Source organism: Cydia fagiglandana, chromosome Z (assembly GCF_963556715.1).
Source record: "Cydia fagiglandana chromosome Z, ilCydFagi1.1, whole genome shotgun sequence".
In the NCBI taxonomy this organism is placed as follows: Eukaryota; Metazoa; Arthropoda; class Insecta; order Lepidoptera; family Tortricidae; genus Cydia; species Cydia fagiglandana.
The window spans coordinates 30806592-30822161 of record NC_085959.1 but is presented as its reverse complement, the minus strand read 5'-3'; the positions used below and the strand labels follow the sequence as shown (position 1 = coordinate 30822161).

The following is a 15570-nucleotide window of genomic DNA, read 5'->3' as shown; positions in this document are numbered from 1 at the left end:
TATAAATACCGAATAGTTCTCCAGTAAATACCGAAGATTCTGGAGGGAGTTTAATTTTTTGTACAACATTATACTGGTGATGAAATACACCAACCCCTACACAAGTATTTGTAGAAGGTTTTGATGCATCTGTGTATATGTGATGCCAACCAGACCAATTTTCGCCCACTAAGTTGTTAAATACAGGTTGAGCACTTATTATATCCTTAGAAATATTGGAGTCTAGAAAAACTTGCGGAGAAATAATCAAAGAGTCAAAATCTTTCTCATATATAGGAAGGTTAATATGTCTGACAGTAGGAGAAGATAGAGACAAAAATTTAAGGTAGCTATTAATTATACAAGGAGGAGATCTATTGCGCCAATATGGAGACGACTGCATATGATCATAAAGAGTCGATAATTTTGTGATAAGAGGATGTACCGAAAATTGCATAGTCCTAAAAATGAATCTGTCGGATAAAAATTGACGTCTCAAATGCGCAGGTGGATCAACACACTCCACTTGCATGGCATTAGCCGGACTGGTTCGCATAGCACCAAGGATTGTCCTCAGTGACTTATTCTGTATGACATTGAATACTTTAAAGGCATCTTCTGTACCCGGTGTTAAAAGAAAAGAACCGTAATCAACTACGCTTCTTATAACTGCATTATAAATAAGCTTCAAATAGAAAGGATGGCTGCCCCACCATACACCAGCCAAGCATCTCAATATGTTTAATGAGCGTTCGCATCTACCTTTAACATAATTACAATGACCCTTGGCTGACAAATTGTAGTCTAAAACCATTCCTAAGTACTTAACTTCGTCACGAAAGGAGATTGTAGATCCATCATAGGATAATTTTTCATTAACAGTTTTTTTCCTTGGAGAGAATAAAATTGCAGAGGTTTTCGGAACTGAAAGGTCTAACCCATTATTATTTAAATATATATTTAGCTCCTTCAAACTAGAATTTATAATTTCGCAGGCCTTTTGAACGGATCTATTTCTAGAGTAAAGCACTATGTCATCGGCATATTGTAAAATGGATATATAATCTGGCAAATTAGAACTAAGGTCGTATGTATATACATTAAAAAGTAAAGGGCTTAGAACAGAACCCTGTGGTAGTCCTTTCCAAACAGTCCTATGTAATACTTTATCATCTAAATCTAACCTAATCGATCGTTCATAAAACATAGCAGCAATAATATTACACAAGCGTACAGGAAATCCCAAGAGAAACAATTTATTTACAAGAATTGATATATTTACATTATCATAGGCAGAATTGATATCTATAAAACAAGCTACTACATATTCCCGTTTCGAGAAGGCTAAAAGGATATCCGAAACTAACAAACTAACACAGTCTAAAGTGCTTCGGCTTTTGCGAAAACCATATTGAATATCCGGTAATAGTTTCTTACTTTCAATAAACCACTCCAACCTATTTTTAACTAAATGTTCCAAAATCTTAATTAAAACAGATGATAACGCAATTGGACGATAAGAATTTGGATCATTACGGGGTTTATTCGGTTTGAGAAAGGGTAACACCAACTGTATTTTCCAGTTTGGTGGAATGTCACCTGTCATAAAAATCCCGTTAATAATATTGAGAAAGTAACCTATAACCTTGTCACTAGAATGTTTCAAAAATGAATATGGAATACCGTCGCAACCTGGTGCGGAATCAATGACATACGATAAGACATTCTTTAGCTCCAATAACGAGAATGGATCATTAAAACGCTGCATGTTATCATTATCAATATTGGTTGGGGAAGCCAGTTCAATACACACGGGGGATGGGACGAATGGAGGAGCTAATTTATCTAAAAACTTCTCAGCTACTTTAGGATCAAGATTAAGGGTGTTATTTTCTACAAAAGCTCCTCTAAACATTCTAACCTTTCTCCAAACTTCTGACGGGTGAGTACTGGGGCTCAAAGATGCACAAAAGGCTCTCCAACTGTCGACTTTCTTCTTTTTCAAAAACTGTTTTGTTTCTTTTAATGTAACTAATAAGGAATTAAAGTTCTCTTCGCTCATATTATTATTATACTTTAACTCACTCTGTTTTCTCTTTTTAACAGCTTCTGAACATTCAGAATCCCACCATGGAGGGCTGGGAATATTGAATTTAGAGGACTTCTTACGCGGAAATACTTCATCAGCTATATTAATTATAAACTTAGCAAAAGCATCAGAAGTTTTAAACAAATGTTCCCGAGATACATCAGGTAATTCACTCAACCTCTCATCCATATGTTTGCGAAACTTATCCCAATCTGCATTTTGAAGTTTATATGCTAACAGTGGAGATCTTTTAAGTACTGGTTTATTTTTAATAGGAAAAGAAATAAGAATTGGAAAATGATCACTGCCATAGGAAAGTGGAAGTACCTCCCACAATAAGGAATGTGAAATGGAAGAACTACAAATTGATAAATCTAATGCACTAGGATTTTCATTGGGAGCAGACCGACGCGTGGGAACACCAGAATTTAATATACATAAATTATAATAATCAACTATGTCTATTATTTCCTCTCCTAAACTACTTGAATTTAAACACCCCCAAGCAGGGTGATGGCAATTAAAATCTCCTAATATTAAACATGGAGTAGGAAGAGATGATATGATTTTTCTTACTTCACTAAGTATGGAAAGTGAGGGATGAGGTATATACACTGAAACTATACAAATGTTATCTACAAGTGCTGAGATGATGGAAAATTCATTATTATGAGGTGCTAATGGAACATGAGAGAAATGATATGATTTTTTTACAAGGATGGCTACACCACCATGCCCGTCCGACCTATCTTCGCGGAGGCATGCATAGCCTGGAACTTTGAAACATGACTCAGACCTGAGCCATGTTTCAGATAAGGTAATAACAAAAGGGTCATACTTCTTAATTAAATGGATTAAATCGCTTTTTTTATTATTGATGCTGCGACAATTCCATTGAAGAATTTTGGAATTGTTGGCCATTATTGAAGGAAACATGAGAGTATGGACTGGTAATGTGAGCAACGTTGGACGGTTCTGAGTGATTATTATGTAAATTAAAACTTAACAATTGTATGAGTTCTAAGATGAGTTCATTGGTAGTTTTTTTGTTAAACTGTTGTGCAATGGCACTACCATTTCCAGAAGGAGACGGCATGTTATAATCTTTTGATAGATTAAAATGTGTGACAGTGTCGAAACCTTTCTGAGGTTTTGGCGGACTGCGAGGCTTAAGAAATACTGTTTTTTTATATGAATGTGAATGCTGTGTATTAATACCTAAATTATTGTTTTTAGTTGTCTGGGTCTGGGGAGATGACGGAGTGGCCATAACCACATCTGCATAGGGTTTGGTCACAGGAGGGTGCAATTTTGATGCCTCAGAATAGGAAATAACACTTTGGGCCATAGATAACTTAATATTTTTTTGTCTCTCATACTCAGGACAACGAGCCTTATTGGTAGCAAAGTGAAGACCAGAGCACAGGCAACAAGATGCACTATCTTCTTCAACAGTGCAAGAGGAGCCCGTGTGACCCTGTCCACACTTGTAGCAGCGGGGTTTTGACCTGCATTGCACCTGTGTATGACCAAACCGGCAGCAATTAAAGCACTGGATTGTTGGATAAACATATAGGTCGACCGGCAAAGCGTTATAACACATAAAAATGCGTTTTGGTAGAACCTGTCCATCAAAAGTTACAACGACAGTTTGTGATGGCTTCCACACTGGAACGCCATCCACAACAACTTTATAATTGATTCTTCTCAATTTTAGAACTTCTCCACAACCTACTGGTACACTTATACTCTCTTTAACCTCATCTAAGGACATTTCAGATGGAACACCTTTAACTACACCCATTCTGATAACATTAAATGATGGGATGAATGCTGTATATCTATTCTCCTTCAGTCGGCTGTCTAGAAGAAAATGGTTGGCATCCTCATACTTTGAAAATGACAGTGAAACTCTATTGCGACCAATACGTTTAACGCTGCCATTAACAATGTTCTTAAAGTTGTTACGTTTTAAAAAGTTGCCAAAAGCAACTGAATGAATTGAAGTGCCATCATTTTGAGATTCTTGTTGCTTCTGTACATGTACAATATAAGGTGAACAATCTGAATGAATATATTGTTTCCTAACTGTGACTGTGGGCTGAGAGGAGATAATATCAGCAGGATTCACGGCTGGGGCCGGGGCAGTGGCTGAGGCCAGGGCCGGGGCCGGGGCCGGAGTAGGAGCAGAGGCTGTAAGCGGAGCATGAGAATGCGTACGATCATTATTGTTTGTGGAAACCTGACAATCGCAATTGTCCTTAATAGATTCCCTATCCCTATTTTTATCTTTGTTGTCGCTTTTTTTTATTACAGTGACGACATATCTTCCTGGATGCTGTCCTTTTTTTCCTAACTTCAGTGGTAGATAATACTGAGCTATCTGTATCCATACTGTGGTATTCTTTCATTTCTCTCTCAGAGCTATTGTTATCTATAGTAATTGTATGTGAAACCGGAGACCCACCTCCCCCTGGGTCGTGAGGTTCGCCGTCACCGCCCATGGCGGTGAATATACACTAAAAACTTACCTAGATGATGAATTTATATACACAAAATATAATAAACTAACTACTAAAGATATTTACAAACTATTTACACTGAGTTGACCACTATTAACACAAAAAATATTTAAAATTTGTTAAATGTAAAAAAAGACGCGCGCACAGGTCGAAGTTTCCCGCCCTTTTTCAACTGACCTACAGTACATTTATGGCCCTTAGGTATGTTACGGACTAGTGCGGGAAAATAGGACCATAATTATGAGATAATTATGTACTGTAAAGGCCCCAGTACACAGTGGTGAAGGATGGGCCATGCCACGCCCTGGCCATTGTGTACAATGCTATGGTATGCAATGGCAGACGACTGCCGTCAGTTGTCAGCCGTGGTGAGCAATCGGGGAGTTGTCGGTTTTTTGGCACACTTCAATGGAATCGTGGCGTACCGTGGCCTGTGGTGTTCACACAGTCGCCATTGTTTGTCTAGTTTCTTGAATTGTTGACCGCTTGACTAAATATTAATAGCCCAAAATGTCATTATTGTGGAGCAATGAAGAGACTTATCAGTTTATTATAGATTTATATCAATCAGAGCCTACAATTTTGTTTTTTTTTTGATGGACCATTGTGTGAACACCTACGTGATATAGGCCTACTGTTGCGAATTGCAAAGCATGGCTTGGCATGGACCATCCTTGACCACTGTGTACTGGAGCCTTAAAATTGTTTTTTTGTTTGAATGAAGTACTTATTTAGTCCCAAGTTGTCAAAACCCAGTTCCGATGATGGTATCTGTGAGGAATCTGGGAACTCCTCAAATATTATAGGGATATTTATAGCAATTTTAGTATTTCTTTAACATACCAAGCCTTTTCATTCAAAACAGTGCCACGGGACTCTGCATATTTCACTTTTGGCGATTTGTCCTCTTCGTTATGTTTGCAAGTAATTTCTGAAGGAACATTTTTATTAAGATCTAGTTCTGATGATGGGTACCATGAGGTCCAACTCCTCAAATCTTGATAGCTTCAGACTACCCGAAGCGCATAGTAGACTTGCATTTATATATATAGATTGTTAACCAAGGGATGAAAGGCACCCATTTCTGCCGAGGTAGGTTGACGCTCGAACGCAGTGAGAGCGCCAATAGTCCGAGGCTGAGGCTATATAGTATTTTTAGAGGGTACTTTCAATTAACAATTTAGGCAAAAGTATCGTTATTTATGGAATGGGCAGTCAAATATAAGAATGGAAATAATAGGTATAACAAATGCATTTTCACTTCTCATGCTCAAAAAGTGCACCTTTATGTCGTGCGTAGACGACATAAAATCGCATTTTATGCTCTAGAGCATAAAAGTAAAATTTTCTTCTAAGACTAAGGTAATCGGTCTCAACAGCCAAACAGTTAAAACATATTGCACAATTTTACCGAGCAATAAAATTGTGTAGATGACAAAACTTCTTAATCTTGTTATATTATTTTATTTTTGCTACAATTTATTAGAAATCCGTATTTTCTGTCATTGAATTTAGTAAATCACAAACAATAGGAGTCGATTATCGTTCAAAAATGCTCCGAAATGTTTGACTTGGCAGAAAACCAAGCGTCTGAAACTCTGATCACATGTTGAAAATTAAAAAAAATAATTTAAAAAGTTAGTTGGCGGGAATTGGTTATGTATTATGTTCTTTCGCTTTACGACAATTTCGTGGTGTAAATTGCCGTGAATATGTGTTTTATTTTCCTCGTAATCGAAGTGAAAAGCAGAGCGTACAACAAGGGCATAAATGTCCATTTTTACCCTCGTCTACTATTTTGGTCTAAAAAATTGCCTCAGGTAGAAAGGGGTCACTTTATGCCCTTGTTGTACAATCTACTATTATACCCAAATTTCAATTGCTTATCGTAAAAAAATTAACGTAATCGTAGTACTTGGAACTTAACATGCTCTAGTGCAGAATTTATCATTTTCTGCACATCTTTTAGAATAACAATGACCCTCTTTCAGAGCATGAGAGATTACTAAATGAGCCTAGAACGCACTGCGATTAATTTCTTGCTGTTAGTCCGCAAAAACTGTAACGGTACGTTACCTACGGCATATCTACCTAGCGCATACACTTGAAACCGCATGAAATTATCTGAAACCGCAAGAAATTAATGCCAGTGCGTTCTAAGCCTAAGGATTTAATTTGTAAAGTGCAGCAATCACATTTCTTGTTTACTTACTTAATCGAATTTTCCTTCCCGAAAATCCCCATATAGCAAATTTCATCGAAATCGTCAGAGCCGTTTCCTAAATCCCCGAAATAAATAAATAAACAAGAATTGCTCGTTTAAAGGTATGTAAAGATATACTGCATTATTACCTACATTTATTACCTTTGTTTAAATAGATAAATTGTATCATTTGTATCTTATCTTACTTTAGGCGCGCAGTCATTCGCTACTATACTATTAGTAGGTACTGTTACTCACTGTATCTAATAACAGGACGCCACAAAATGGACAATATGGTTGCCAAAACCTTAATTAGCAATCTTAAGACATGGGTCTAAAACGCAATGCTAAATATATGAAAATTGCTTTGAAAAATGCTCAACTTTATTTTTGAGAGAACTCATCGATTACCTACTTTTGTTTCTTAAAAATACAAAACATTAAAGTTCAAAAACATGATATACTAGACGGGCCCGCAGCTCCGCTCGCGTAAATGAAATAAAGAGTTCGTCTTATGTTTAGTTAAATACCGACATTATTATGTATTCAATAGTGTCCGACCGAAACATGTTTTTTGGCCGAAACCGAAACCGAAACCGAATGTTCGGCTTTGGCTCTAGTTTCGGCCGAAACCGAAACCGAAACTTTTCTAGACTTCTTAAAATCGTTGAAAAAATGACATAAAACCATTTTACACACATATTATGGGGCTGTCAATACCCAAATGTCCTTGAGATTGATGTTAATTAAGCAGTTTTGTAAGAAAATTACTTGAGTTAGACCAAGATAATTTTGCAACGATTTTGATAACACACGCAATGCAAGTGTTATTTTAAACGTCAAAACTTCTATGAAATTATGACGTATAAATAACATTTGCACTAGTTGCACTGCGTATGCTATCAAAATCATTGCAGAATTTTATTGGGCTAACTCTATTCATTCACCAGTCAAGCTAACATGTAGATACAGGGTCAACCATAAAACCAACCAAAAACGCGAGCGCAGCGAGCGCGAAATTTTTTGTTAACAATATCGCAAGGCCGGGTACCGATCTTCATCTGGGCCTAAAAGTCCGAAGTGCCCCAGTGAGGCGAACTTTCATGCGAAGTCAAAGCCGTGCTTCAGGTTTTCAGGATAAGTAGTTGAGCACATACTCCAACCAATGTCCATTGTATTAAAAAGCGAGATCGCAGGCCGAGCAAGGCTCAGCGAGGCCAAAGGATAAGCTGAAGTAGAGGACACGTGGAACACAATTAACACAAACCAATGGTAAATTGAGGTAAAAAGTGAGGTGAGGCTAAGGTCGCGTATTCGTATGAAAAACTGTACTGGGAACATTTTTAAGGGATTTTTCTTCGTTTTAATCAATAGTCATCTGTTCAGCCTCGCAAAATATTAACTATTGAGAAAATCAACTTTGCGGCACTAGTTGAGCGTAGCCTTTAGCCTCGCTTAAAATTTGCCATTAGAGGTAGATAGGAAAATGACTGAATAAGTGAGTGAATAAGAGCGAAAAAGACATCGAATTTGATATTTGATTACTATTAGCTTTTCGGTGAAGGAAAAACATCGTGAGAAAGCCGGACTAGTCCCGATAAGGCCTAGTTTACTCTCTGGGTTAGAAGGTCAGTCTGATGGCAGTCGCTTTCGTAACAACTAGTGCCTACACCAATTCTTGGGATTAGTTGTCTATTGGACCCCAGGTTCCCATTCCCATTGCCACGGCTCAGCAAAAATTCCGGGATTACGCGAGGAAGATGATGAGTTTTCTTATTATTCTCTTGCCCAGGGCCCAGTAACATGCGACAGTGCTATCTCATTCACTCCGATACAATTAGACAGTGTGCGCGTTATAGGTATTGACAGCCTCTTAAGACTGCGTCGACCGTCCAGTGGCGCCCTCGTTACTGGAATTGTGTTTTATAATAAACCAATTAATTTCTGTACATATACATTAATCAGTATTCATATATGTAAGTATTAATATTGTTGTCCTACTTATTCCCCAACTTTTGGTCTTTGTCCGAAGTACCATTTCGTAAGTTTCGGCCCGGCCGAAAGGTTCGGCCGTTTTTTGGCCGAAACCGAAACTATAGCCGAAACATGATTTTTTGGCCGAAACTGGCCGAAACCGAAACCGAACCTTCGGTCGGACACTAGTATTCAACCCTGCCATGGTTTAAAACTGTACTTAATAGGGATTTCTTATTTGTAGCCGTTATTTGGATAACTCAATTCGCAAATTTGTCAAAAAATGATGTGATTTGATAAAAGGCAAGATTGTATGTTGTAAAAACGTTCATTAGATTAATTTTCGCCTTAAGACGAATATGGACGACCACCGCCCTTAAATCGCCTTTTCATACAAATAGGTAGTCTAGTCCTCTCGGTCTTGCGATAGCTCTCGCCAGTCGCCATGGCCGAGCTTGAGCAACTACGTCGTTTCAGCGGTACCTAGGACGTCCACTCGGGCGTCTCCCATTTTTAACCGACTTCCAAATCTCAAAGAAGGAGGTTATCAATTCGGTTGTATGTTTTTTTTTATTTTTTTTATTTTGATTTATGTTTGTTACTCCATATCTCCGTCATTACTAGATCGATTTTGAAAATTCTTTTTTTGATTGAATGTATATGCATACAGATTGGTCCCGTTTTTGTCAAAACCCAGTTCTGATGATGGGATCCATGAGGAATCGAGGGAACTCCTCAAATCTTAAAGGCATACATATAGTGATTTTTGGGTTTTTATCAACAAATCAAGCATATACACCCAAAAAAGTGACATTTGATGAAGTGGAACTGCTGATGATGATCAGAACGGAACTCTTTAACGACGCATAGTTCACGGTTGGCGATTTGTCCTCTTCGTTATGTTTGTTAAGCAAGTTAAGTTTTTAAGCCACATTTTTGTCAAGCTCGAGTTCTGATGATGGGATCCATGAGGAATCAAGGGAACTCCTCAAATCTTAAAGGCATGCGTATAGAGATTTTTGTATTTACATAAGAAAATCAAGCATTTTCATTAAAAACTGTTGCATTTGATGAAGTGGAACTGCTGATGATGATCAGAACAGAACTCTTAAACGACGCATAGTTCACGTTTGGCGATTTTTCCTTTTCGTTATGTTCGTTAAGCAAGTTAAGTTTTTAAGCCACATTTTTGTCAAGCTCGAGTTCTGATGATGGGATCCATAAGGAATCGAGGGAACTCCTCAAATATTAAAGGCATACGTATAGATTTTTTTGTATTTTCATCATAAAATCAAGCATTTACATTAAAAACTGTCGCATTTGATGAAGTGGAACTGCTGATGATGACCAGAACAGAACTCTTCAATGACGCATGGTACACGTTTGGTGATTACTAATTTCGATTTTGACTTGGACTGGGACCCGGACCCGGACTCATACCTGGATCCGGTTCGGACCCGGATCCGGTTCGAACCCGGACTCGGATCCGGATTCGGACCCGGACTCGGACCCGGACTCGGATCCGGACTCGGACCCGGTCTCGGACCCGGACACGGACCCGGACTCGGACCCGGACTCGGAGCCGGACTCGGACCCGGACCCGGACTAGGACCCGGACTCGGACCCGGACTCGGACCCGGACTCGGACCCGGACTCGAACCCGGACTCGGACCCGGACTCGGACCCGGACTCGGACCCGGACTCGGACCCGGACTCGGACCCGGACCTTGACCCAGAAAACCACTATGATACCTTAACTAAATAAACAACTATGATTACCTATCATAAAATTAATGTAGGTATAAAGTACGATGATGCCAATCTTACTAGCCCCTCCCGCTTAAACCCCCGTACACCGCACGGCATGCGCCATTAAGTGGGTTAGGTTAGGTTTGAACTGCGATCCTCACAGAACCGAACAAGGATTAGGTTAGGTTAGATCTGCGAGCCTTACAGAAACGAAATGCTACTTGAAAAGTGGGTTTGATTAGGTTCGAACTGCGATCCGCACAGAACCGAACTGCTATCTGAGGAGTGGGTTAGGTTAGGCTAGAACTACGACCCTCATGGCTCCTCTTCACGATGGGCCAACGCCGGCCACTCCAAGGGACGCATTTATGCGTTAGAGGGAGCAAGTGATATTGCTATCTCATTCTACCGCATGGCTGCGTCCCTTGGAGTGGCCGGCGTTGGCCCATCCTGTAGAGGAGCCATTATACAGAAGCGAAATGCTAGTAGAAAAGTGGGTGGTTTTACCTCCTTTTCTACATAGTGTACCATCTACAATAATCTGTCATCGGCCCCCATGGAAGTCGGTTATGTTTCCTTAAAAATTATGTTGTCCCAAGTACCTGCGCTCTCTTCACGGCACGATCCTCTCCCATTCTCTCTAAGTGTTCGAGCCACCACTGAATTTAGCCGCTTTTGTCTCTCAATATTTCGCCACTATATCGGACCACATCCTTATTTCTATGGCAACAAAATTATATTACGATATTTGGCTGACTGCTGACTGTATATTTGCTTATTTTTATAAGGTCGCTCAATAATATCTGAACATGCACTTTAATCTACCTACATAACTTACTATCAACTTTGTATTTTTGGCCCATCTCAGCATTCTTAGCCCGTTCCCCGGACGAATGGCAATGTTTGCCGAAGCCGTGAAAGTCAATCTGAATAATATAACTCAAAAATAAATTTAAAACTATTGAAAAGGTCGCGGTGGACCAGCGCAGCATCGGCGTGGAGATTGGTGACTGCACACTTGGGCTGGTCTGAAGGAATTTGTTGGAAATAAACCGCACTTTATGTTGTACAAATGCAGGGCGTTTATTTCAATAATAAATACACTGTTTGCATGTCAGGATTTGCTTAATATTAATCAATACAATTAAATCGCGCACAACTACAGTATTCGGCAGGACGGCCATTAGGAAAAAAAAAGGAAGAGAGAGATAGCAATATTACAATTATGTATCAAGTGACATTAGCTGTCACTGTCATGCATTGCGTTTTGTTATATGCTTAGATATATTCAATACTTCCCCTTAAGCACATAACAAAAAAAATTCCCTTAATATTAATATTAGGTACAGATACACTTAAAACTATACCTTATGGATACTTATTTCTGACGTGGAGTTCATGCATAAATTCAACATGCTTACATTTGCTTAGAGGCTTGGTAAGGACATCTGCGAACATTTTTTCTGTATTTAAATATTTTATAATGATAAAATTTGTCTCTACCAAGTCTTTAATAAAGTGGTATTTTACATCTATGTGTTTTGTGCGCTTGTGACAATATTCTTTCGTAGCTAACAATTTTTTGCGCACTTTGGTTGTCATTATAAACACAAACAGAATGTAACTTTAAGTCTATGAAAATTTCAGATAGAAAACTTCTTATGAAACACAAATCTTTAGTTACATCACATAGAGCTAGGTACTCACTTTCGCAACTCGAAAGGGCAACACATTTCTGTTTTCTGGCCTCCCAGTGAACAATATTTCCGCCAAGTTTGATAGCAAAACCTGTGTATGACCTGCGGTCATTATGATCATTGGCAAAATCTGCATCGGCATATGCACTTAAATTCAATTGGCTACTTTTTACAAACAGTAAACTATAATCAATTGTACCTGCTAAATACCTTAAAATTCTTTTGGCAGCTAACCAATGAGTTAAGCCAAAACAGTTATTATATTGGCTCAACTGACTACACGCATAGGCTATGTCAGGTCTTGTGCAGACAGAAAGATACATTAAACATCCCAGCAATTGTCTGTAATTGTAAGTTTCATCATTCAATGGTTTATCAGAATTACACAACTTTAACCCTGTCTGCATGGGAGTCGAAACTGGTTTACATTCTGCCATACCAAACCTTTGAAGTACCTTTTTAATGTAAACAGACTGATCCAACTTAAGGATGCCTTTCTGTCTGTCTCGAGTTACTCTAATACCTAGATAATTCTGTATAGGACCTAAGTTTTTAATACTGAACTCATTTTCTAACAAATTTAATAAACTTTTAATTTGTGAGCTATCTTTTCTATACAGAATATAAAAGTCATCTACATACAAAGAAATGACTATGAACTCCTTGTCAGACTTAAAATAATAAACACATGGCTCGCATTTACTTTGCTTAAAATTGTTTTTAGTTAATAAATCGTGAACTTTACAATACCACATTCTACTGGCTTGTTTAAGGCCGTAGATGCTCCTTTGTAACAGGCACACTTTATCTTTATTTTTATCATCATGGAAACCCTCTGGTTGTTCCATGTATATGGTTTCGTTAAGTTCACCATTTAAGAAAGCCGTGTCTACATCTATATGATCAATATTGAGATCATTCTCGTTAGCTAGAGAAAACAAAAGACGCATTGTAGAGTGACGTACAACTGGGGAGAAAGTATCAGTGTAGTCGATACCATACTTCTGTGTAAATCCCCTCGCGACTAAACGAGCTTTATATTTTTGAAAGTTTCCTGCAGAGTCACATTTGACTCGATAAACCCATTTACATTTAATAACATTTCTATTCTTGGGCCTATCTACTAGTGTCCAGACATTGTTATTTATTAAAGAGTTGTACTCACTTTTCATTGAGTGTAACCACTCGTCACGATGACGGCTGGCCATTGCCTCATCATAAGACTGTGGTTCGTCTTCAAGTACAGTTTGAGCGAGCATAGACAAATCATAATCCTCATACCGTTTTGGAGGTACTGCCCTAGTACTACGTACAGGCCTGGACTCCGCAGCTAACCCTTCGCCTCTAGATGAAGCCGTGCGAGGTGGCGTTACAGGATCTTCACCCGCTGCACCCGCCGAGCAGTCATCGGAGGACTCCTGGTCACTGCCAGTGTTCCATTCATCTGTAAAATCAGACCTATTACCCTCATCGCTCAAAACATGACTGTTATTATTTTCGCCAACATTTTCATTACTTTTATTTAATTCATTATTTTCCATGACCTCATTTGAAATGTCATTATTAAAATTTGAATTATTCAATTCATTATTCTCTAATCCATGAGTAAAATTATCATTATCAACATTCAAATTATTATTGGAATTTATATTTAACTCATCATTATATAAATTAATCATTCCATTATTATCATAGCTATTACTATCAGGTACATTGTTTGAATGTTGTGGAGTAAAAAACTTCTCCTCCAAAAACTTCACATCACGAGATAAAATGACTTTCCTAGGATCTGAGGGATCTGCCAGCCTATAACCCTTTGTGGTCTCAGAATAACCCACAAAAATGTATTCTTTACTCCTAGCATCTAGCTTCTTGCGCTTGACACTTGGAACCAGAGCATAAGCCTTGCAACCAAAAACCCTGAGGTGACTAAGGTCCACCTTGGACCCGGTCCACACTTCCTCAGGTATACGGCCATTCAATGCAACAGTGGGAGACCTATTTTTGACATAAGTCGCTACCATTAGCGCTTCTCCCCAAAAACATTGAGCTAGGCCTGCCTCCTGCAACATACACCTTACTTTATTGAACAAAGTTAAATTGAGTCTCTCCGCCACGGAGTTCTGTTCGGGGCAGTAAGGAACGGTTAGCTGGTGAGCAATCCCTTCTTTCTTTAAATAACTAGAAAGTCTACTATTTACATACTCTTTTCCATTGTCCGAGCGTAAACAAAGAATAGATAAACCTGTCTGCTTTTCTACAAAATTTTTAAAGTAAATAAAATGGTCACATACCTCTGACTTATGTTTCATTAAGTAGCAGTAGGATTTCCTCGAGTAATCTGTGAAGGTGACAGCAAAGTTTGCACCACCCAAGCTGCTCACTGGCATAGGACCGACCACATCGGAGTGTACAAGCTCCAAGGGTCTAGTTGCACGCGTTCCACCACCTTTGGGAAATGGTGTCTTCGCCATCTTCCCCTCAAGGCACGGTACACACTCTTCAAGTGTTTCGCCATTCTGGAACATAACACCACATGCAAGTCTATCCCTAAGGGCGTACATACCTCCAGAGCCGATATGACAAAGCCTAGAATGCCATCGTGACATATCAGACCGCTGAGCAACAACTGTGGCACTCGGTGAGTCCTGCCTATCCTGCAGGAACAAAGAGTGCTCCTGTTTGTGCATTCCTTTGTCTAACTCATTTAATTTATAGATCCCATTAATTTCACTAGCAGAACAGACTAAATTATCATTCTTGTCATATGCAAAACAACCTCCCGAGTTAAACACCACTCTATCACAACCTGATTTTTTATAAGTTTACTGACTGAGACTAAATTACAAGACAGTTGGGGCACATATAAAGTATTATTCAAAGTAAGTACCTTGTCTAATGTCCTTATTTTAACATCGCCGGTGCCTTCACACAGCACTTTGCTATTATTAGCCACTGCCACTGAAGATTGTCCTTTCTTTATAGAATTAAAACAGTTTTTATCATTAAACAAATGGCAGCTTGATCCGGAATCTATGTAAACGTCTTGCTGGGAGACCAGGAACGCGGCTGGCATGGGATCCTCTTTCTGCTTCTTGTCTCTCTTCAGTTTGAAGCACTTGGATTTGACGTGTCCCTCCTTGTGACAATAAGTACACTTAAAGTTCTTCTTTGCTTTGAACTGTACTTTGGAAACAAAAGCAGTCTCAGATGAACATGTCGCTAGCTTCCTAGACTCTTCCTGCATCAGCCTGGCTCGTACAAACTCACTAGATATAGTCGATGTTAGGCAGGCTGTAGACATGTTTGAAACAAGCGAGTCAAACTCTTGAGGTAACCCGCTTAAAAGCAGTTCTG

The 15570-nt window shown here is 38.9% G+C and overlaps 1 long non-coding RNA gene across 1 annotated transcript; it reads left to right on the top strand.

Annotated features, from left to right (window-relative positions):
• The first annotated feature begins 1237 nt into the window (after positions 1-1237).
• Positions 1238-4204, top strand: LOC134678232 (uncharacterized). The gene is made up of 3 exons (XR_010100163.1): positions 1238-1921; positions 2086-2885; positions 3452-4204. It is a non-coding gene; the product is annotated as an uncharacterized LOC134678232 (long non-coding RNA).
• Positions 4205-15570: the final 11366 nt, after the last annotated feature.